Source organism: Macrotis lagotis, chromosome 1 (genome assembly GCF_037893015.1).
Source record: "Macrotis lagotis isolate mMagLag1 chromosome 1, bilby.v1.9.chrom.fasta, whole genome shotgun sequence".
NCBI classification, from domain to species: Eukaryota; Metazoa; Chordata; class Mammalia; order Peramelemorphia; family Peramelidae; genus Macrotis; species Macrotis lagotis.
In genome coordinates, this window is record NC_133658.1 from 167,683,508 (window position 1) to 167,707,563 (window position 24,056).

The 24,056-nt window shown below is 35.7% G+C and overlaps 1 long non-coding RNA gene across 1 annotated transcript in view; it reads right to left on the reverse strand.

Annotated features, from left to right (window-relative positions):
- Positions 1–3,523: 3,523 nt before the first annotated feature.
- The window catches only part of LOC141514682 (uncharacterized), a 44,384-nt gene continuing 23,851 nt past the window's right edge, over positions 3,524–24,056 (reverse strand). Inside the window, exons 2-3 of the long non-coding RNA XR_012476080.1 lie at positions 4,448–4,545; positions 3,524–3,639 (exon numbers count right to left, since the gene is read on the reverse strand). This is a non-coding gene — a long non-coding RNA (uncharacterized LOC141514682). The remainder of the gene's footprint in view (positions 3,640–4,447; positions 4,546–24,056) is intronic.

Below are 24,056 nucleotides of genomic sequence, written 5' to 3' on the forward strand. Positions count from 1 at the left end.
AACTCAACCTTCATCTCTTCCTGTTTCACTGCTCACGAAATTCCTATTTGTTATCTACAAAATGCTTCTGTTAAGGACAATAACTAGCACTTAAGTTTCACAAAACCTATATTTCAAGAAATATGACATTTACTCTTTTTTATGTTTTTGCAAGGCAAATGGGGTTAAGTGGCTTGCCCAAGGCCACACAGCTAGGTAATTATTAAGTGTCTGAGACCAGATTTGAACCCAGGTGGCTGGTGCTTTATCCACTGTGCCACCTAGCCACTCCGACATTTACTCTTAAAATAACTTTTTAGAGACATGCAAATAGGAAAATGGTGAAAGAAAGAAAGAAAAACAGACAGACAAACAGATAGAGAACTTGTATCATTGGTCCTCATTTGTAGAGACTCTAGGAAAGGGTTATTGAGTTAGGTAGTAAGTTGGAGCCCTTTGTTGTTTCTACCTACTAAAGGAGAAAAAGAGCAGTTAGTGCCTTCTAAATTTCTGTGCCATGAGTTTAAATTTTCATCTTCTTGGCTTAATTATTACTCTGCCTTGGATTTTTCAGCTCTTTTATTGAAGAGACATGATTGATTTTCCTTAAAGGCAATAAATGCCTTTAGGATCCAATTGCTATCTTCTCAGCCTGAATTGGGAGATACACCTCATCTTCAGGCACTAGTCAAGAGATCGACTTTGAGCTGGACATGGGGAAAGGGTCCCTGTTAACAATAATCTCCCCCAGTTAAGATAAATTGCTTATGTGTGACACCTCAGAAATGATGGAAGTTTGCCCCCAGTTCAAGTTTCCATGTCCCTATTCTGAGTTCTTTGAGGTTTTCTCAAACATTGCCCAAGTCTCTTACTTATATTTTAATAAGGAAAAGGACCAATCACATTTTGAGTGAAATAGCATTCCTATCAACAGAACTTGAGTGAGGAAACTCTTTTTCCTAATACAGATTGGCAATTTTCTTTGTAATTTACAGTCTTAGAGAATTATCCAGGTCTCACTTAATCAAACCTCTTACTTTACAGGTGAAGACATGAAGTCTCAGAAGTTAAACGACAGTCAATGTATCAGAGATTAGAATTCATGTCTTCTTGGTTTCAAGACTATTTCTCTATTCATTATGCCATATATATGACACTTGAAATGTTAAAATGATATGATACAAAAGTAAAAAACATTGAAAGTGATGAAGTTAATTCTTTCAAAGGTTTATGGTGAGTAATGTAGAAGAATGGGAAGAGCTTTGGTCTTGAAGCTTGAATCATGGCTAATCTTTATTAACTGTGTGGTCATGGACAAATCATTTAACCTCTCTGGGTCTTCCTTTTCTCATCTGTAAACTGAGAGAGGTAGATTAGATGAGGTCTAAAGCCTTTTCCTAGATTTAAACCCAATTAGCATATCATGGCCTACTAGGATTTAAGAAGAGGAGACTGGTCTAGGAATTATCAGCAGTCTTGGCTATACTTCATCCCCTTATCACTGGAGTTGACAGACAGTTCTATGGGGTCAGAGTTACTTCTTAATTTTGTTTTTGTTAATAAGATTTTACAGAATTTTAAAGAAAAGTACATATACCACTTTTACCAGACTGTTTACCCCTGGGGGGTGGGGTGGGAAGGAGGGTGTAATTTACAAATATGCAAGTGGATGACTGTTGAAAAACTTCTATAAGCTATAATTGGAAAAAATAAAATAAAATAAGATTTTAATATATATTCACTTATTTTCCACTGTGAATAAAGGATTTAGAACTAATAAGAAAAAAACTCTTCTCTGTTAACAAAAGCTTGAGACAAGGACTGTCATTTAATCCTTGCTCCTCAATCAAATGGACACCTTCGGAGGTTTCTTGGTCTCCTTCAATGTGCCTACTACTATGCTCAGCTTCTGCAACTGTGGAATTTAGCATTAGAGACCCTATGAGGAGTCTGTTACTTCTGACTGGTTATGATGACCCTCAAATATTAAAATATGTTTCCCTAAGAAGCCATTGGAAGAAGGAAAAAACCTTCTGTGACATAATGACGACATATGGCATAATCAAAGGAGGAGAGGCCAGCAGAACGGGTATAAATTCTGCAAAGAAAATTATCTGAGAAAAAGTGGTCTGTAACTCAAAGAGGTTGGTTTTTTTTTTAAATGCTAAGGCATTCTAAAAACTCGGGTGTTCACAGGGAAGACAGATTTAATTTACTAAAAGATAAGATCATGAATTCATCACCCCTAGGTTTGTTAACATTCCCCCATAGGTATAGTGATACCATAGGCTTCCTAAAATGCTATCTGATCTAGCCAGGAAAAGAAAACATTAACTTTCAATGATAGGTTGGAGTAACAGTTGAATTCCAGAGAATTACTGTTGTGTTTCTATGGCCCAATACAGAATGGATGGCTCTAACAGATTAGGATCCAATTGCTATCTTCTCAGCCTGAATTGGGAGCTACAACTCATCTCGAGGCACTAGTCAAGAGGTCGTCTTTGAGCTGGACATGGGGAAAGGGGCCCTGTTAACAATAATCTCCCCCCAGTTCAGATAAGTTGCTTATGTGTGACACCTCAGAAATGATGGAATCATCTGTTGATGATTTTTTCTATCACCTGACTCAAGTATCACGGAGGACTGGAATAGAAAGGGATCCAGAAATGAGAGAAAGTGGAGGGAGAGGAAGGGTTGCTAAACAGAATGGGTACAGTCTTAAAAGAAGGTGCACAAATAAGATTCGTCTGGTCTAATTCTCCCATACATTTGTGACTCAGTCACAAATTACTCTTAAAGATATATGGATTTCAATTTAAAACCATTTTGTTCCTATTTTCTCTACCATGTCAATCATGTATTCTAGTTGTCTGTAAATCCAGGCTTTCTACCCCTTTAAAAAGCTTCTATTATGCTGCAACTGTTATTGCCCTTCTTAAACATCATTACATGTGAGTAGCTGCTACTATAACTCTACAATGGAGAGAATCAAGAGCTAAGAGATAAACCCGTGCTGTAAACTTTGCACACTCCACAAGTCCTCTTTGCAGACAATTAGGGCCAGAAGATAAATATTGACACATTAGACTATTTTCTCAATTTGTTTTTGTTGATTGTCTGGGCAATCTGATGGGACAAAATTCCACTTTTCTGATAACTCTCCTTCTTGGCTAATAGAAACAAATAAAGTAAAGGCTTCTGTCCACAATGGGTGAGGAAGGTCCATTGTTGGAAGGCACTAATCGGATTAAATTGACTCCTAGCTCTACTGCAGGGCAGACTAACTCATTCCCAAATTTTTTACATCTCAAGGGGATGTGTTATTGTTGCCTTTTCACTATTTAAATCAGATAGATGGGAAGAAGTAAGTAAAGGCTTGAGATTACTGCCTGTCTCAATGTGAACAAAGCCCCAGGATGAGCACAAATACCCAAATAGAACATTGCAATTAAATACAGAAAAACAGTTTTTGCCAATGGCTGCTGAATTTCTCACCCATCCCTGGATTTTATTTTATTTTATTTTATTTTTGAAACCTGACAAAAGATGAGCAAAAGTGCAAACATGATCTGAGCATCTCTGAGAAACCTGAAGTCTTGAAAAAGTCATCTTTATCAAATGCTCAGCGTGGCAGGCATCCTTCTGATTTCTCCAATTCATCTAAAAAACATTACAGTGTAATATGTGTTAATAAAAGACACAAAAGTTAAAGCCCCACATTTTTATGTGTCTGGCTGGTTTATATTAGCATTTAAATCTGCATCCATTATATTAGTCCCTTAAAATAAACACCAACATTTATGCAAGTGACAATTTGAGTTAGCCTCCATGGATGGCCTTCAACAGTCTTAAATAATGTCACTCAACTCTGCATTTGGACTGAAGCCTGTGAGTCATGAGGTACATTTTTGCCCACAGTCTGATAATTTTCAAAGCTATTGGCAACCTGGGAATTTTCCTTCCTTATCACTAGGGCTCAGCTAACTTCACTAGCACTAATCAGAGCTGGAATCATTCATTCAAGGATTGCGTGATCATGTTTTTCTTTAGCAGTGACAGCTGCCTGAGCCACATTAGCAATGCAGATGAGTCAGCCTAATAGGTTAATGCAGAACACGCGAAAATTAGGTTTAATCCCCAGTGAAATAATCTAACATTTTCACATTTCTGGATGTTGGGATAGAGACATTGCTGGTGACTCAATTAGGTGTAATGTAGATCAAAGCAAATTTACCTTCTGGCTGAGCCTTCCCAATAGTTTAGATAGAAGAATAGAGAAAGGCTTCTTTACTAATTGGGGAATAGCTGTGGGGAAGGGGGCCTCAGAAGCATGGAGAATGGCAAGAACTCTTCAGGCTCAGAGCAAACAGTTGCCGCATTTTGTAGCTGGCGTTTAAGCATCCCTACAAAATATTTCGGCAACTCCTTCCAAATACAAACACCTCACGGATGTCCCCGTACGACTTACGTGACCTCTGGGGATGATGCCTATTAATGGAAACTTCATTTTGGTTTTTAATCCATCTATTTCTGCCTCCCAGTCCTGAAGTATCACAGTGAATGAGGCTGCATTGTAAAGGAAATAGAAACAGAAAGAGTGTGTTTCTCTCTCTCGTGTTTTCATTCTGGGGGAATAACCTATCAAACACCCATCTCTCAGGCATAAAGGAAAGGAAACAAAAAATTACATGCCCTCAGTTGCCAAATGATTTTTTGCCTTGACATCTTAATTCTTAATCCTTGTGTGTGGCCAAATCAGTCCACTATAGGCAACCAATCAAGCAATTATTTCTAAATTATATTTGCCCAACTCACATTGATTGGCTATTCTTTTCTTATTGGGTAAGCTCATTAATTCCGAGCAGCTTGCTTATTATGCCTTCCACATCATTTTCTCTCCGAGCCTATCTACTCGCACCAGCCTGCTGATGTTTCAAGATGCCATAGAGAAAAAAAGCGCCCAGTGATCTATTGCATTGTCTCTTCTAGCAATTACAATTCACATTGCTGATTAACTTTGATGTGAAAACTAATGAGATAAGGCAAGTTATCAAGGCGGGCCTGATCGTCATCTCATTTAGACAGCATTTGCCATCGGTGAATGACAAAAACTAATGAAGACATATCTGACAGCAGGCTGAGCTGGGACAGAATTTGGTTTCTCATCAGCAAGTGCTCCGCTTCGAACTCATCAGTCTATCTGAAACATGTGGAAATTAGCTTAATAATGAAAACACTTCATCTAAATGGACAAATGTTTACATTAAAATAACTACATGATAAATAGATGGTTGAGATTTTATGCCTGCTTGAGTCTAAACAACAAACTAAAAAATGGATTCTGGGCTTGCCTAAATCATTCTGGGAAAAATTCAATTTATGCCATTATACTATTACAGAATGTTCCCCTATTTATGGTATAACAAATGTTGGGATTGGGAGGGGGGGCAGTGGAGAGCAACAGTAAGGGGAGGCACTGGAAGGACTGTAATGATTTACTTTGTTAAGATGGTAGTAGGAAGATAAACAGAAGTACAATGTTAGTAAAGTTAATGAAAATTGTTCCTAAGGCCATAAGCTGCCAAAGGAAAAAACCCTGAGAATGACAATATTTCCAGCTGTAGATTTTTATAAGTACCCTCCATTTCCCAAATTATGACATAGGGCATCTCTTTTCTTTCTTTTCACCCATAAACATATTTCCACTAATAATGTTATAGACTGATGGGTTGATATATGTTTCAGAAAAACCAAGGCCACTCATAAATGCAGAACATTTTTTCAGATATGAGCAGGGAGGAGAGAAAGAGAAAAAAAAGGAAGACAAGAGAGAGATAGAGAGAGAGAGAGAGAGAGAGAGAGAGAGAGAGAGAGAGAGAGAGAGAGAGAGAGAGTTCTTTTTGGCAAATTTAAAAATTCAAGAAGAGATTCCTAGAATTTTATTTTTTATTTGATATTGTCTTTTCAGAATCTGTAGTGCTTAAAAAAATAAAAATACAGTTTTATCAATACCATCTGCAACCTTTACACCTTTTTATCATTATATGTATCAATCATATTTTATTTTTTCATTTACTATTCTTTTCAGAATATGTAGTGTCTAAAGAAATAAAAATACAGATTTACCAATACCACCATCAACCTTTCCATTCTATTATCATTACATTTATCAATCATAATACAGCTTGCTAACATTTTATTTTTTCATTTGATATTGTCTTTTCAGGATCTGTAGTGTTTAAAGAAAAAAAATACAGGTTTACCAATACCACATACAACTTTTACATCTTATTATCATTATATGCATCAATCGTAATGCAGAACTTAGAAATAGCTGCATGATTGAATGAAATTCCAAGATACTTTATACCTAAAACATTACTTCTACATTTATAAGTGGGAAAGAGAGGGGGTGAACTCCTTTAGCTAGGTTAAACAACCTGTCACCATGAACCTTTTCCCACCCTCTTCCAGAAATCCTTTCCAAATGCAATAATAAAATTCATTACCATTTTAAAATGGAAATATCCTACAACATAATTATGTAAACATATGGTGATAGAAACCACATTTTTAAAAACGTGATTTCCCCCCCTAATACTTCTTATAGCACATTATATAACTCAAATATTACATGATAAGCCAAAATAAGGAAACCGGAAATCAGACTACAGTGCATTTGTTTTATCTGAAAATCTCTCATTTTCAGAGACTGTAGTTTTATTTTTACTGTAATGGACTTCAAAATGCTTTAAGGAAATTGATTATAGATATCATTTCAAGGTGATTATTGTCCTTAGAGTAATCTTATTTCTGGACTTGAGAAAAAGGAAGGCTTTCTAATACTTTAATAATGTCACACTTTTGTAACTGAGATCCTCCCCACACAGGCACACACACACACACACACACACACACACACACACACACACACACACAAACACATTCTGCCTCCCCTTCCCCCCCCAAAAAAAAATCAACAGAAAAACCTACATTTATTGAGAGGGCAGACCAAACAAATCTATTGCATCTGTTGGAAGTGAATCACAAGTCCTGTTTTAAGGCTGAGGAATCAAATTAGTACTCCAGTGCGGGATTAAGTTTAAAAGCTCTTCTCAGAACTGAAGATAAATCCTATATATTGGAAGGCGCCATAAAAGTGCGATCTCAAGAGCTAAAGGCACAAGTGGGAAGTTGACCCCAAAGATGGTTCGATGGTATGCTAAGTTTATAAAATTCTTGAAACCACTAAAGGAGGCGGTAAGATCCGTCTCCACTAAACATAGAAGCAATTGTGTTAGAAAACGCCTTTCCAATTTGGACTTAAGTAGTTGAATTAGAGCCATCTAAACAAGGTCTGCCGGCTTTCTCTCTCCTTCCCCCTCACCACTCCCCCCAAAATAAAAAACAAAAGAAAACATTAACTTTTTTTCTCATTTATAAATTATTGTCACCTGCATTTTTCTTAAGATTCAAGCTGCTAAATGCAACAAATGTCTGTGTGTTCATACACACACACACACACACACACACACACACACACAAATATGTATGCATTGTTTGGTTTTTATATTTGCATGGAAACAATGTTAAGGTCATATTATGGAAACATGGTAGCTAACATTTTTTTGGCCATGATGTTAATTTCTCTCCTGTTCCTATACATATGTATGCTTCTCTGCTATCCCTAACCCAGACAGTGCTGATTCCCGCCCCATCCCTTTAATACATTTTAATAAATAATTATAGGCAGCTAAAGAATTTCTTCATTCCAAAGAGTTGCCACTTTCACATTTCTCAGAGGTTTTGCTCAAGGAGATACCATGATAATCAGAGAGACCTAGAATCCTTACTTTACAATGTTATTATGAGCTCCCATTTAAAATGAAAAATGTATGTTACTCCTAAAAGCACTGCAAGGTTATAGCCTCATCCCTAGGAATGCCAAACAACAGGAGACTCTGTCTGAGAGTGCTGGAGAGTGAATAGAAAAAGGAAAAGAAAGAAAAGAGAATCAAAATTGTAAAATAAATACATTCTTGTTGGGAAAAGAAAATACTCGTTTCCTTTGTATTTTTAGAAATAGGGAATACTTTGTTGCCTCTGAATTGCTCTACAATTTTTTTCCCTTTCCCTTAGTCAAGCAGTTTGTTTTTGTTTTAAAAAAACTCACACTTTAGACTTTCATGTCTCTGATACTGTTATTCCCAATGTACTAACTATAAGCACAACAGAGCTTTCTCCTCCTCCCCTCCAGTTATATCCCAAGGTCCAAGTTCTTTGCACCAGTATGCTTATATCAGAAAGAACCCTTCAGTACTAGAGCTAGTTTCTCTAGGTCTGAACCTAAACTTGAATTTCCTAAGGGTTCCAAGGCAATATTGTAGCCCTAATAATAACCACTGCAAACACCATATCCATTTTTGCTGATGAATTTCACTATATTATCATATTTCTAACATCCCAAGGAATGCGGCAATACATCTTACCTTTCTTTATTCACCAAGACATTTAGCTGAGCCTAAAACATGAAATTGTCTTCCTAGCTCAGCTTTAAAGAAGGCATATGAGACTTGCCTTTCAAAGACCTCAGAATGAATTCTTTTATTAAGTGATAGTTTGAGATGATGTGTTAACCTGCTCCTATAATATTTATCCTAAAATTTGTGAGTAGAATTCCCTTCACATAAATTAGGACACCATAAAATATCCTGCTTTGAATTTATATATCCATAGATATGTATAATAAATATATACATATATTTACATATGTATGTATATATATATACATACATATATACGCTTCGGTCCTGAATAATGTTTCATTTAAAACAGTTATAGTGAACCTTTTGATTTGGAGTTTAAAGTAAATAATATTTGTACATCTAAAACATACTCAAGACAAATGAAAGGCCTCTAGATGCTTTTGTATGAGATGTTGAAGAGCTCTACAAACTTAAAAGCACAACCTCAATTAAGCCCATCTTCATCGAGAAAAAAATTAGCAACTGAAAGCTGAATATATTAGATAATGCACACTTGCCGAAGAGCATTCTCTTAGCAAAAAAAAAAAAAATTCTTGATAACCAACCTAAAGCTGGCCCGAGAGTTGCTCAATGCTAATTTTGTTTGAAACTGTTCAACTAACAATGAATAGATATCTATATTCAACAAAGACATAATTAATGGCAACCCTTTCTTCTGCTTGGAAGACATCATAACAAGCTGAAAAGTACAAAAAGATTTTTAGAGTAACTAATTTAAGGACAAAGGGTTGACCTCTAGCATTTCATTAAATAAAATGAGTGAATGAGAGAAGACTGACAGTGTTCATCCTTGTTCAATTCAAGCAGCCAATTTCAAAATGCAAATCATAATCTGCAGATGTTGGAGGCTGATATTTTTTTAAAAAAATATCATTTGTTCAATTTGGAAACATCAGACATTTGAATTTTAAACAAAAATCAAAACCAATTTTAGGGTTCATTTTTAGCCAGAGAATGAATTTCTTTGTGGTCCATGGAAGGTCTATAGGTTAGCCGTGTTTTCAAGTGTTTGGAACTATTCTTGCAAATCATTAATTTCATATATTATTTCCAAAATCTTTTAATGGAGAAGTCCCATTAAGATGCATACCATTCCTCATTTTTGTACCAAGTAGGAGCTAGCACATCTAGAGCCTCTGATTATGAATGTAAAAAGCAGCTCCTACTTCAGACATCTCTGATTCATAGTTGCATTAAAAATTCTAAACTCATGTTAAGTTTAGTCAATGCCTAAACCTTTAGGGTTTGCTGTCATTGGAAATGCAGTGTGTGCTGTGATGCGATGAACTCTGGATTTGGAGTCAAGAGATATGCATTCAAATCCTGTAGTATAATTTACTATGTGACTTTAGGCAAGGTATTTTGACTCTGAACCTCAGTTTTCCTTAGCTGTAAAGCTGAGGGGTGTCATTGTTGTTGTGTTGTTTCTCAGTCATTTTGCAGTTGTGTCCAACTATTAATGATCCCTGGGGGTGGGGGAAGTTTCTTGGCAAAAATACTGGAATAATTTGCCATTTCCTTTTCCAACTCTTTTTATAGATGAGGAAACTGAGGTAAACAGGGTTAAATGACTTACCCAGGGTCACACAGCTAGTATCTGAGGTCAAATTTGAACTCAGGTTCTTCATGACCTCAAGCCTGGTGCTTGCTCTTTTCATTGTGCCACCTAAATGCCCAAAGTGAAGGGATTCAAATTAATAAATATATAAAGTACTTCCTAAATACAAAGTCCTGTGGTAGATACTGGGAAACAGGGGAAAAGGTAAAAATGAAAAGTTGATTCTCCCCTAGAGAGCTTATATTCTATTTGACTCTCTGGTCTCTTTTGGATCTACTTAGTCTTCTACTCTAGGGTAAAGGGAAGGGAGTCCTGTGCATAAACATCTACATTTAGCCTCCTAAAATGATGAGAGTATTTGCAAGAAATAAGTGCTAGGTGATGTAGGGGGCTAGAAAAATTCAATTTCAAAGGGCCACTCTTACAGTCCATCATTTTCATAAACTGCCAATAAGCATTCATCAAGTACGTATTATGCTCTAGTTGTTGCTTGGTCATTTTAGTCATATCTGACTCTTTATGACCCCCATTTGGGATTTTCTTGGCAGAGATACTGGAAGGGCTTGTCATTTCTTTCCCTAGTTCAGTTTATAGATGAGGAAACTGAAGCAGAGTTAAATGACTTATCCAGGAACACACAGCGAGTAAGTTTTTGAGTCTGAATTTGAACTCAGAAAGATGAGTCTTCTTGATTCCAGATTCAGCACTATTTACTGAGCCATTTAACTGCCCACTATGTGCTAGCTAAGACATTGTGCTAAAAGCTGGGAAGACAAATACAAACAAAATGCACAGTCCCTCGCCTTAAGACATTCACCTTGTAATGTGGGAAAATAATACATAAAAAAAGGAAACTGAAACACCCCAAACCCCTGCAGTTGGAGGGATGCACCATTTTTCCAGGGAACTTCAATTAATTTGACAGGCATTACCTTGCTTCTCTAAATGAAACTAAAGGAAATATGATAAGGTCCATTTTATAAGAGGAAAGATTGGTGCTAAGGGAGTTTGAGCAACTTCTTCAGTTAGTTGAAATGATTAGTAAGATGGCAGGAAAATAAAGCCTGTTACTCCTGATCCTTTAGTCTACTAAGTCAATAAGTCAACCAGCACTTATTAAGCAGCTAGCTAAGGGAAGTTAAGTGACTCAATGGATAAAGCATTGGTCTTAGAGTCAGGAGGACAGGAGTTTGAATTCAACCTCAGATTCTTAATACTTACTAGCTGTGTGACGTTGGGCAATCACTTAACTTGTATTGCCTTGCATCCAGGATCATCTCTAGTCCTCCCAATTCATACCTAACCACTGGATCCAGTTGGCTCTGGAGCAGAAAAGTGACTGATGACTTAGCACAGCTCTCACTCCCATCCAATTCACAACCTCCCTGATGTCATGTTCTTCTTTGAGAATGAAGGACAAATATCATCATTAAGCAGCAACCATGTATCAGTCATTGTGCTAATTGCTGGAAAGACAACAGAGCCTGTTCCCCAAGGACAAAACTATGTACAAAGAAAAAAAGATAAACATATACGTGATAAATTGGGAACAGCCAACAGAGAAAAGGCACCAACATTATTCTGTCCTCTAGATTATACCATCTGTCTCTCCATAGTCACCAGCAGAGTTCTGTCCTCATAAAATTTCAATTCTTCTATCCCATGAAGGTAGGCTGAGGAGGGGTGGTGAGCAATACTGAAAAAATAATAATTGTAAAAGCTAATAACTACACAGTTCTTTCATATTTCACATTTACTTCTCAGAATTGCCCTGGGAAGAAGGTGCCATTATTATCCCCATTTTACAGATTGGGAAACTGATGCTGTGTAGTTAAATGACTTGAACACTGTCATACTTTAGTAAGTGGCTGAGGCAGAATTTAAACTCAGATCTTCCTGATTCCAACTTTATCACTCTAACCATTAGGCCATCTAACAGCCACAATAATCAGTATTCAAACATTTAATTGACCTCTGAGGTCCCTTTCAGCTCCTAACCTATGATCCTAATTTATTCAGCAAGACATTAATATAATAGCATGTCAGGAAGACATCAATATAATAGCAACATGAAAATTATTTGGAAAAGGTATATAATTTCCAACCCCCAAGAAGGTAAGCAGTCTAGTCAAGGGGGAGCTGCTTTTACAAGTTCCAAATAGCTGTCTTATAACGGTAACAGGTCCCATTTGCATAGATCTTCAGGTTTACAAAATATTTTATCCATGAAAGATAAAGAAAATAAGGTTGAGCAAATATCAATGCTTACCCAAGACCTAATAGCTAACAAGCTAATCACTTGGACTTTTAATTGCAGTTCAATTCTAGTGTTTTTTCCCATTATACCTATTAAGAAGTATTGATTTTTTTTATCATCAGTTTTCCCCTGTATTCTCCTTATTTCTCCTCCAAAGGAACCATTCCATAAAATCCTATTTTTAATAGAAAAAAAAGAAAAAAAATCAGTACCATTGATCCATATACTTGAAAAAGACTGGAAATATGTACAAGGTGAATGCATAAGTGTATGTACCTCCTACCTCACCAAAGGTTAAATGGACAGCATCTTCTCGTCTCTTCTCACAAACCATATTTTCTCCTTATAATTTTTCGACATTCACTTTTGATCTTACATATGTGTGGTTGTTCTTTCCATTTACATTGTAGTTGTTACTGTTTATTATTTTCTTGACTTAAGTTTCCTTCCCTCTCTATCAGTTTATAATAGAACTTTCTAAGCCTCTTCATGTTCATCACATTCATGACTTCTTTTTTCTTTTTTAATTAACTTAATATTTTATTTTTCCCAATTTCATGGGGAAACATTTTCAGCATTCATTTGTTAAAATTGAGTTCCAAATTCTTTTCTTCCCACCCTATCCCTTCATTGAGAAGGCAAGCAATTTGATACAGTTTATCTATGTATAGTGATACAAAATGTATTTCCATTATTAGTCAGACTCCTTCAGCTCTTTCTCTGTGTGTGGGCAGCATTTCTCATCATAAATCTTTCAGAATTGTCTTGGATAATTGTATTGTTGAGAATAGTTAATCATTCACAGCTCTCACTCTGTTTACTGTTGTCCTGGTTCTATTCATTTTGCTTTGCATCTGTTTATACAAGTCTTTAAGATTTTTCTGAGAGTATGCTGTTCATCATTTATTATACCACAATAGTATTCCATCACAAGCATATACCACAAATTGTTCAGCCATACCTCAAATGATAGACATCAATCATTGATCATTTCTTACAGCACAACAATACTCTATTTCACCATTCTTATGAAGTTTGTACCTGGAGCCAAAAGCTTAGTAGTGAATGGAGACCAATGAGCACAAAAATGAGCACTAAAAGATTACAGAATTTAGAATAATATAAGATGAAAAGGAATTCAAAGGCAATGATAAAATATCACTCTTTCATCCTGATAGGAAAGCTGTCAACTACTGGCACAGAAAATTGTCTTCATTATAGGACATGGTCAAAGCATTGGTTTGTTTTACTTTATCAAAAAAGTTGGGTTATTGGGAAGTAATATAACAGTGATTTTTTAAAGCATTGGTGCACAACACAGGTCAGGACATAGTTGAACTTTCCCAATATTCCCTTCCAAATAACCATAAAATAACATCCCAAATCAAATTTTGGATCAGTTAAGTCAATAAAAGGAGAGAGAGAGAGAGAGAGAGAGAGAGAGAGAGAGAGAGAGAGAGAGAGAGAGAGAGAGAGAGATTTTTCCAGACTGACAAACTTAGGAGGTCTGCAGGAGAGATCTGTATCACTGGGATGGTCACAAACCTGATTGAAACAGGTGGATCTTGGGAACAGCTGGAATAGCAGTAACTTTGGGAGCTCTCAGCCAAGAGATAGTAAGGGGTTCAGACAACTGGTCAAAAAGAGATTACAAGGGGCCCTTTGCTGGCACAAGGTATAGCTAGTGCTGATTGACAATTCTATTGACCATAAACAGTTCTGGGTCACAGTTTCAGGTTGGAGAAGAGTGCTTTGTAATCAATCACAAAGTAGCAAGGGCCATGGTTACAATTCCAGGGCCAAATGGAGCACTAACTAGTACTTTTGACTTCCAAGGAGCAGGGGTCTTTCCTGAGCAAAGAAGTAGACCACAGATCAAGAAAGCAGTGACCACACCTCTCCCAGGATTATACCACCTTGGAAGCACCCAAAATTTAGAGACACCCAGAACCAACTCTGAAAATACCATAAAAAAGACTAAAGCTTTACACAGTACCTTCCCATCACCAGGAGAACAGCGCCCAACTTTAACACTGTTTAGAGTAAAGAAATAGATTAGAAAATATGAGCAAACAACAAAAAAAGAACTTGAACACAAAAGCTACCAAGATGTAAAATTTAAAAGACAATAATGTGAATAGTTAAAAATAAAACCTCAAATAAAATGCTATTTAGACCCAAGGTCAGCAAGAAAACCTAGAAAAGTTCAAGAAAAAATGAGTAGTATACGAAAAATAGGGAAAAGAAATGAGAGTGATGCAAGAAAATTAGGAAAAAAGAATTAACAGTTTGGTAAAAGAAGTACAAATATACTGGAAAAAATAATTTTAAAAAGCAGAATTGGTCAAATGGTAAAAGAAGAACAAAGAGTCACCAAAGAAAAGAGCTCCTTATAAAAAAGCAGAACTGGTCAAATTGGGAGAATGGTACGAATGCTCAGTAAAGAAAATAATTCTTTAAAAATTATAATGGGGGAGGGGTTTGAAACCAAGATGGTCAAGTAAAGGCAGAGATTCACCTGAGAATTCTCCCTCAAACCATTCTAAATTCCTTTAAATACTGACTCTAACAAAATTCTAGAGCAGTAGAACCCACAAAAAGACTGAGTAAAAAAAATTTCCAGCCCAAGACAGCTTGGATGATCCATTGAAAGAGTCTGCTGCATTGGCAAGCCATTTGGCTGCACCAGAGTAAACCAGCCCCAGTCATCTAGGAACAGGAAGCTGGGTCAATGGATCTGTGGCAGTGGTAGCAGTTTCTAGACCTCTCAGCCCAAGGATTGCCAAAGACATCTTAGAAGATCAACAGAAAACTCTGCCACACCAGGGTGAGAGAGGAGCACAGTCCAGTGCAGGTCTCAGGACTCATTGAATCAGCAGAGGCAGCTGCTTCCAGAGGTCTCAGTCAAGGGATGGTGAGGGGGTCAGAAGAAGATTACAAGGATCTCTTTGCTGAGGCTGAACTCTCTTGCCTTGCCTATGCTTAGGTCTGGGTCCCCAGTCCCAAGAAGAGGAGCAATAGCATAACTTAGCTTGCTGTCCCAGTGGAGCAGGGATCCTCCTCACAGTTCCAAAGTAGAAAAGAATGCTTGTAATCACTCAGAGACTAGAGCACAGCCTAGGAGTGATAACCTCTCTTAAGACCCTGGAAGAATTGAAAACTTGCCAATTCCTGGAAGTATCTCTGAAAACAGTTTCCAAAACTCTCAAAGCTTAGGACAGTGCACCCTCCACCCTGGGAGCAGAGCCCCACTTTAACAAAGAGTTAAAACCAAGTCATAGGCTGGGAAAATGAGCAAGCAACAGAAGGGAAAAATCCAATTGTAGACACTATAGACTTTGGTAGTATAGAGAATCAAAATATGCACTCAGAAGAAGATAATTAATCAAAGCTTCTACATCTAAAGTCTCCAAGAAAAATGGGAATTGGCTCAGGTTATGGAAAAGCTCAAAAAAAGAATTTGAAAATCAAGTAACGGAAATAGGGAAAATTTGAAAGAAAAATGAAAACTGAGTCAGCAGCTTGGTGATGTAGATACCCCAAAACCTTAAAAACCAGATTGGGTCAAATGAAGAAAGAGGTCCAAAAAGTCAAGGAGGAGAAGCATACCCTAAAAAATAGCATTGACCAAATGGAAAGGAAGCAATACAAAAGTTCACTGAAGAACATAATTCTTTAAAATATAGAATACAGCAAAGGAAAGCTGATAACTTTAGGAGAAATCAAGAAACAATGGAACAAAACCAAAAGAATGAAAAAAGTAAAAAAATATATAAAATATCTCATTGGAAAAACAACTGGACCTGGAAGACAGATTCAGAAGGAATAATTTTAAAATTATTGGACTACCTAAAAGCCATGACCATAAAAAAAGAGCCTAGATATTATTTTTCAAGAAATTACAAAGGAAAACCTCTCTGATAACCTAGATGCAGAAAGTAAAATAGAAATTGAAAGAATCCACCAGTCACCTTCTGAGATTCCCAAAATGAAAACTACCAGGAATATTATAGCCAAATTTCAGAGCTTCCAGTCAAGAAGAAAATATTGTAAGCTGTCAGAAAGAAGCAATTCAAATATCATGGAGCCATAGTTAGTATACACAATATTTAGCAGCTTTCACATTAAGGAATCATAAGGCTTGGAATATGATATTCCAGAAGACAAAAGAGGTTGGATTACAACCAAGAATCAACTATCCAGAAAAATTAAACATATTTTTTCAGGGGGGAAAAATGGACATTCATTGAAATAGGGGACTTTCAAACTTTCCTGAAGAAATGAGAAGAGCTGAACAGAAAATTTGATCTTTAAATACAAGACTCAAGAGAAGTAGTAAAAGGTAAACAGGAAAGGCAAATCATAAGGGACTTAATGATGTTGAAATGCTTATATTCCTGCATGGAAAGATGATACCGAAAGCTCATATGAACAGTCTCATTTTTTTAGGGCAATTAGGCACAGAAGGGAGTTGAATTTGAAAAGATAATATATTTTTTAAAATGGAGCTAATAGATGAGAGAAGCATGTACTGGAAGAAAGGGAAAGGGAGAAATAGAATGCAAGAGGTGGCTAGGTGGCACAGTGGATAGAGCACGAGCCCTGGAGTCAGGAGTACCTGAGCTCAAATCCTGCCTCAGATGCTTAATAATTACCTAGCTGTGTGGCCTTGGGCAAACCACTTAATCCCATTTTGCCTTGCAAAAACCTAAAAAAAAATGAGATAGAATGCAATAATTTCACATAAAAACAGACAAAAAATTTTTGCAGTGGAGTGGAAGAGGAGGAGGTGTGGTGAGGGGGAGTGTTAGCCTTACTCTCATAGAACTGACTCAGAGGGGTTGGCTAGGTGGTGTAGTGGATAAAGCACTGGCCTTGGAGTTAGGAGTACCTGGGTTCAAATCTGGCCTCAGACACTTAATAATTACCTAGCTGTGTGGCCTTGGGCAAGCCACTTAACCCCGTTTGCCTTGCAAAAACCTAAAAAAAAAACTGACTCAGAGAAGGAATAGCATACACACTAAATTAGGTATAGAAAACTATCTTACCCTAGAGGAAAGTGGAAGAGAAAAGAGATGGGAGGAAGGGGATTGGGGGGGGGGGAGGTAGGTGATAGAAAGAAAAGAAGATGGGGGGGTAGTCAGATGCAAAATACTTTTGATAAGAGACTGGATGAAAGGAGAGGAAAGAATAGAATAAATGGGGTTGGGGTAAGAGGCTGGAGGGAAATTCAGCTAGCATTAATTTGGGAAAAAATATTAAAACAAGTTTCTCTCATTAAGACCTCATTTCTCAATTGACTGAGAGAACTCAGTCAAATTTATTTTAAAATGGGAGCCATTCCCCAATTAATAAATAATCAAGAGGCATGAATAGTTTTCAGATGAGGTTATCAATGCTATCTATATAAATTATTATTTTTTAAATGTCCTAACTTGCTATTGAGAGGAGAGTTGCAAACTGAAATAATTCTGGGATACTATCTTATACCTATTGGATTGACTAGTAGGACAGAAGGGGAGGGATGGCAGGTGTTGGAGGGGTTGTAGGAAAAATGAGTCATTAGTGTAATGTTGGAGGAGTTGTGAGGGGATTGCACAATTCTGTAGAGCAATTTGGAATTATGCCCAAAGGGCTATAAAACCATGCCTACCCTTTGATCTAACAATGCCAGTACCAGGTCTATATTCCAGAAGAGATGAAAAGCAGGAGGGGAAGGACCTATTTATATAAAGATTTTTGTAGCAGCTTTTTCAGGTGTCAAGGAATGGAAAATTGAGGAGACGTTCATCATGGCTGAACAAATTGTGGTATGTGATTAAGGTGAAATGCTATCCACTTAAAATAAAAGATGAACAGGATGTTTCAGTAAAAAAAAAACTTGCATGAGCAGATGCAATGGAAAATGTACTATATACAAAATAACAGCAATGTTGTATGATGATCAGCTATGAATGACTTACCTTTTCTCAGTCTCTGGAGGACTTATAAAGAATATTATCCAACCCAAAGACAGAGCTGATGATGTCTGAATACAAATTAAAGCTTATTTTCTTTTTATTTTTCTTGAGGTTTCTTTTTGGGGGGGCTGGGATATGATTACTTTTACAACATGACTATTGTTGATTTTTTTATGACTATACATTTTTAAGTTATATCAAATAACTTGCTTTCTCAATGAGGGGGATTGGAGTGGAAGAAAGGAGAGAATTGAGAACTTGAGGCTTTAAAAGTAAATATTGAAACTTGTTTTTTGCATGTAACCAGGGAAATATATAAATAAAGTTAAAAATAAAAGACATTGGAAAAAGAAAAAATATAATTAGGCAAGTAGAAGCTAATGACTCCATGGGACTTCAAGAAATAATATGACAAAGTCAAAAGAATGTGAAATATTTCATTGGAAAAAACAACTGACTTGGAAAGCATATCAGGGAGAGATAATTTAAGAATTATTAGACTAACTAAAAGTCATGATCAAGAAAAAACACTATAACATCAAGAGAAAACACTATAACCATCACCTTTCAAGAAATTATAAAAAAAAAAACTACCCCAACATCAGAGATCCAGAAGGCAAAACAGGAATTGAAAGAATACACCAATCACCTCCTGAAAGAGATGCACAAATGAAAACTCTCAGGAATATTATAGTCAAATTCCAGAGCTTCCAGGTCAAAAAGAAAATATTGTAAATAGTCACAAAAAAAATGATTCAAATATCAGAGAACCACAATCAGGGTCACACAAGATTAAGCAGCATTCACATTACTGGGGTAAAGGGATCATCTAGATGACAAAGGAGCTAGGATTACAGCCAAGAATAATACAGATATAGGCCTCATTTCTCAAATATATATATACAATAATACAGAAAAAATGAACATGATCCTTCAGAGGAAAAACAGTTATTTAATGAAATAGTGGACTTTTAAGCATTACTGATGAATGGACCAAAGATGAATAATAAAAATCTGACATTCAAGCAGAAGATTCAAGAGAAGAATAAAAAGGTAAACATGAAAGAGCAATTATAAAGAACTAAATAAAGTTAAACTCTTTGTATTCCTAAATGGAATAGAGTCCTAAATAGACTGTATACCTCCTAAGAACTTTATCATTATTAAGGCAGTTGGAAGGAGTCTACCTAGAAAGAAGACATGAGTGAGTCAATTATGTTGAAATTATCTCAAAAAAAATGTTCAGGTTGGGAAAGAGCTTGGAGAAGAGAAGAGAAAAGAAAAAAATTTTCTCTTATATAAAAGAGGCACACTAAGAAGAACTTTTATAGTAGAGAGGATGATGGGGGTGGTGATGGTGGTGGGCGAAGTCTGATCCTCACTCTCATCAGAATGGATTCAAAGAAGGGGGAATATAAACTCATACTCTATATTTGAGTATAGAAATCTAACTTACTCAATAGAGAAATTGGGTGGTAAGAAAATAAAAATATGAGATTAGGGACAGAAGATAAAAAGGAGGGAGGTAGTGGTCAGAACCAAATAGGCTTTTAGAGGAGAGACAGAAAAATGAGAGAGAGAGAGATTCAGAAGAAGAAGAAGAAGAAGAAGAAGAAGAAGAAGAAGAAGAAGAAGAAGAAGAAGAAGAAGAAGAAGAAAATGGGATGGAAAGAAATGCATAGTAATCAAAATTGTGAATGTGAATGGAATGAGCTAACCTACAAAATGGAAGCAGATAGCAGAGTACATTAGAAACCAGAATCCAATAGTATATTGTATATAAAAACACACAGAGTTAAAAATAAAGCACTAGAATAGAATCTGTTGTGCTTCAGCTAAAGTAAAAAAAAAAAGTAGGGATAGCAATCATGAGCTCAGTCATAGCAAAAGCAAAAATACACCTAATTAAAAGGGAAACTACATTTTGCTAAAAGGTAGCATAGATAATGGTGAAATATATAAAATTTACAGCAAGTTTCTCTGATATAGGCCTCATTTCTCAAATATATACTGAGTATTGAATGGAATCATTCCCCAACCTTTAAATGGCCAAAGAATGTAAACTGGCAGTTTCAGAAGAAGAAATCAAAACTATGTATCATCATAATAAAAAAAACCAGCTCTAAATCACTATTGATTTGAGAAAGGCAGATTAAAACAACACTGAATCACTTCATACGTATCAGAAATGACATTCTGGCAGGAAAAATAGGTACATTAATGAATAATTTAGCAGCTATATTGAGCTGCAACAAATAGAATTTTGGGCCTTGAGTTCAAATTTGTTCTCAGACATTTACTAGTTGTATGATCCTGGACAAGTCACTTAACCCTATTTACCTAAGTTTCCTCATCTGTAAAATGAACTGGAGAAGGAAATGGCAAACTACTTAAGTATCTTTGTCAATAAAACCCCACATGGGGTCACAAAGAGTCAGACACAACTGAAAAGTGACTGAAATGAATTGTTTGGGGAATAATAAACTGGAAAATAATCTTGAAACTATGTTAAAAGGGCTATAAAACTATATTGCCTTTGAGTAAGTATTATTGCTAGCTCAAAGAAAAAGTAAAAGGACCTATAAATGAAAAAACATTTTAGCAGTTCTTTATTGAATTGGCAAAGGCCTTGAAATTGAAGAGATGCTCAATAGTTGGGGATGAACTTAACAAGTTGTTGCATACTAAGAAATGAGAATGTATATGGTTTCAGAAAAATAAGGCAAGACCTATATGAATATGACATGAAAAGATCATTACAAAATAACTGTAATGTTGCAATGATGACCAGTTTTGAAAGACGGGGCTATTCTGATCAATACAAAGATCTGAGATAATTACAGAAGACTATTGGTTTTAAAAAAATGTTATTCATCTTCAGAGAAAGTACAAGTATAGCTTTCTTGCCACTTTTTTCTGCTTTGTTTTTTGATTGCAATATTGCTAATATGGAAACATGATTTTACATATATAATTGTTATATTGGTTGTGTGATTTTACATATATAACTGATATATTGGTTGCCTCCAGAGTTTCCTATATTAGGGTATGAAGGAAGAAAGGCAAGAATCTAACTCAAAATTTAAAAAGAAAGGAATATTAAAAATTTTTTTCTAATGGGGGTAAAAGAACCCTTGGGGAAAAGTGAAAATCTTATCTACTTGGCCTTCAGGTGGTGTGGAAACAAAGTACTTTGAATTACAGAGGAAAAGCAGGAGCAGCTAAGTGGCACAATGGATAGAACACTGGTCCTGGAGTCAGGAGTACCTGAGTTCAAATCCAACCTCAGACACTTAATAATTACTTAGTTGTGTGGCCCTGAGCAAGCTATTTAACCCCATTGCCTTGCAAAAAACCTTTAAAAAAAGAATATTTAATGTTTCCCTTTTGTTTCTAGGACAGAGTTTCTTAATTTTCTGTATCATGGACCTCTTAGCAGTCTTCTAAGAATAATGCTTTTAAATAAATAAATTAAAAATGCATGGAACAACAAAGGGAAATTTTTTAATTTTTAAAAATTATCAATAATATTTTTTCAATCCTAATTGAAATTGATGCCAAGACAATAGTGTGGTTATACATGTAGCTCCATTCATATTTCTAGGTGACTTTGACCTTTTGGAAACAGTACTTAAGGGTAACTTGAAAATTCTAGAAATTTAAATCAGAGTGATTCTCACAGAGATTAAGCTTCAAAATCAAATCTTGATTTAAAAAAAAAGTTGAGGCTAGTCTCAAAAATATATTAACCATCAAAATGAAAATATTAACTAAATATAATGTGCCATCAGTCAAAATTATACAGTCATGTTATTTCATAGCTCTTCATTTTTTTGTGTTAGCAAGTTTGTTTTTTTACAAATTGAAGGTTTATAACAATTCTGTATCAAGCAAGTCTATTGGCATAATTTTTGCAACAGCAAGTCTATTGATACACTTTTTCCAACAGTGCTCAAATATAGTAATTTTTGCAATCTTTCAGATTTTTTTCATTATTATTATATCTGTTGTGGTGCTCTGTGATTAGTGATCTTTGATGATACCATTGTAATTGTTTTGGGACACCAAGAACCATGTCCATATAAGATGAACTTAATCAGTAAATGTTGTTCCACTAAATAGCTATTCCTCTTCTCTCTTCCTCTCTTCAAGCTTCTCTTTTTTCCTAAGATACAATAAGATTGAAATTAGGTTATTAATAACCTTATATAGTCTCTAAGTGTTCACATGAAAGGAAGAGTTTCCTTTGTTCTTTCTTTCTCTCTATCTTCCTTCCTTTCTTCTCCTCATAGCTAATCCAATCTTTCTGGATTAAAGTTCTGACGATCTTATTCTTCTGTTCCAGAATCTCTTATGACTCCCTATTGCCTCTAGAACACAATGTACTCTCCTCAGTTTGATGTTTAAAGTCCTTTTTAGTCTACTTCTAGTCTACTTTTCCCATCTATTTCATATCACTTCCCTTCATATATTCTGTAATTCAACAAAACTAACCCATTTGCTATTCCCAAATTCACTATCACATACTGTAAATTCATTACTTTTCAGACTAAGTTCCACTATATATATAGAATACTTCTCCACCTCACTTGTGCCTCTTAGATTCTAGATTCTTTCCAGTTCATGTGCAGTCATTTCCATAAGAAAAGTTTATCTTGATTTCCCTAATTGTTAAATGCTGTTTTTCTCCTCAAATTATGTTGCATTTGCTTACAGTTATCTATATGTTGTATCTCCCAGTAGTTTGTAATTTTCTGGAAGGAAGGAACTCTTTCATGTTTGCTATTATATCCCAAGAGCCTACTATGTACTACTTAATAGGGACTTTATGCTTACTAACTTAAATTGAATTTTGTCTAGTTATAACTCCATTCTATCTGCAATATTCACAGTACCCTTCTCTCCCCTTTAGAAGGCAAATAATATGCTAAGATGTTAATAACTTAATGTGTTACAAACAAAAAATGTGCATTTTAAGAGGGTTTCAGAGGGGGGATAAAGTTTAACCCAAAGCAATGAATCTTTAATTATTGAATTTCAGGTACCACTGACAGACCAATTGTGTGTGTGTGGGGGGGTAGATTTTAGAGAATTGAGAGAACTTGTCATCATCCCTTAAATCACATACTACATGGACAACTACCTACTCTGCCTTTACATAAGACTTGACCTCCTTATCCACAGCTGAATGACAATAATCCTGTGTGTACTATGAGGATAATGGGCCTAGCCAATATGATGAATCCCCATTTGCAAAACTAAGAAATATTCCTAAAAAATCATTTGCCTACTCAATAGCAGCCTCCTTGAGGCTAGAGACAATGTATTATACTTCTCTATATCTTCCATAGGAGATCTTACCATGTAGGGCTCATTAAGTATATTTTGGATGATTGATAGATATTTATGATAATTAGCAAAGAGCCAATGAAGTCATGCAGTGAAGAACCCATTTAAATTTACATATATTCATTTATTTCTCAGATACAATAAGAGTAACATCTCATGTGTCCATCTCCTCTATGATCCTAGTTATACCCTTATCACTTTTTACCTTAACTATTGAACAACATCCTAATTGGCCTCCATTCTCCACCTTCTTCAATTTTCCATAAACTTGCCAAAATAATCTTCTTAACATCTGATTATGTTCCCCACTCAACAATCATTAGTGGTTGTTTATTGTCTCTAGAGCAAATCATCTCTAAAATCTGGATCTCAGCTCTGGAGGGATACAGTCCCCTTTCATCTCTGCC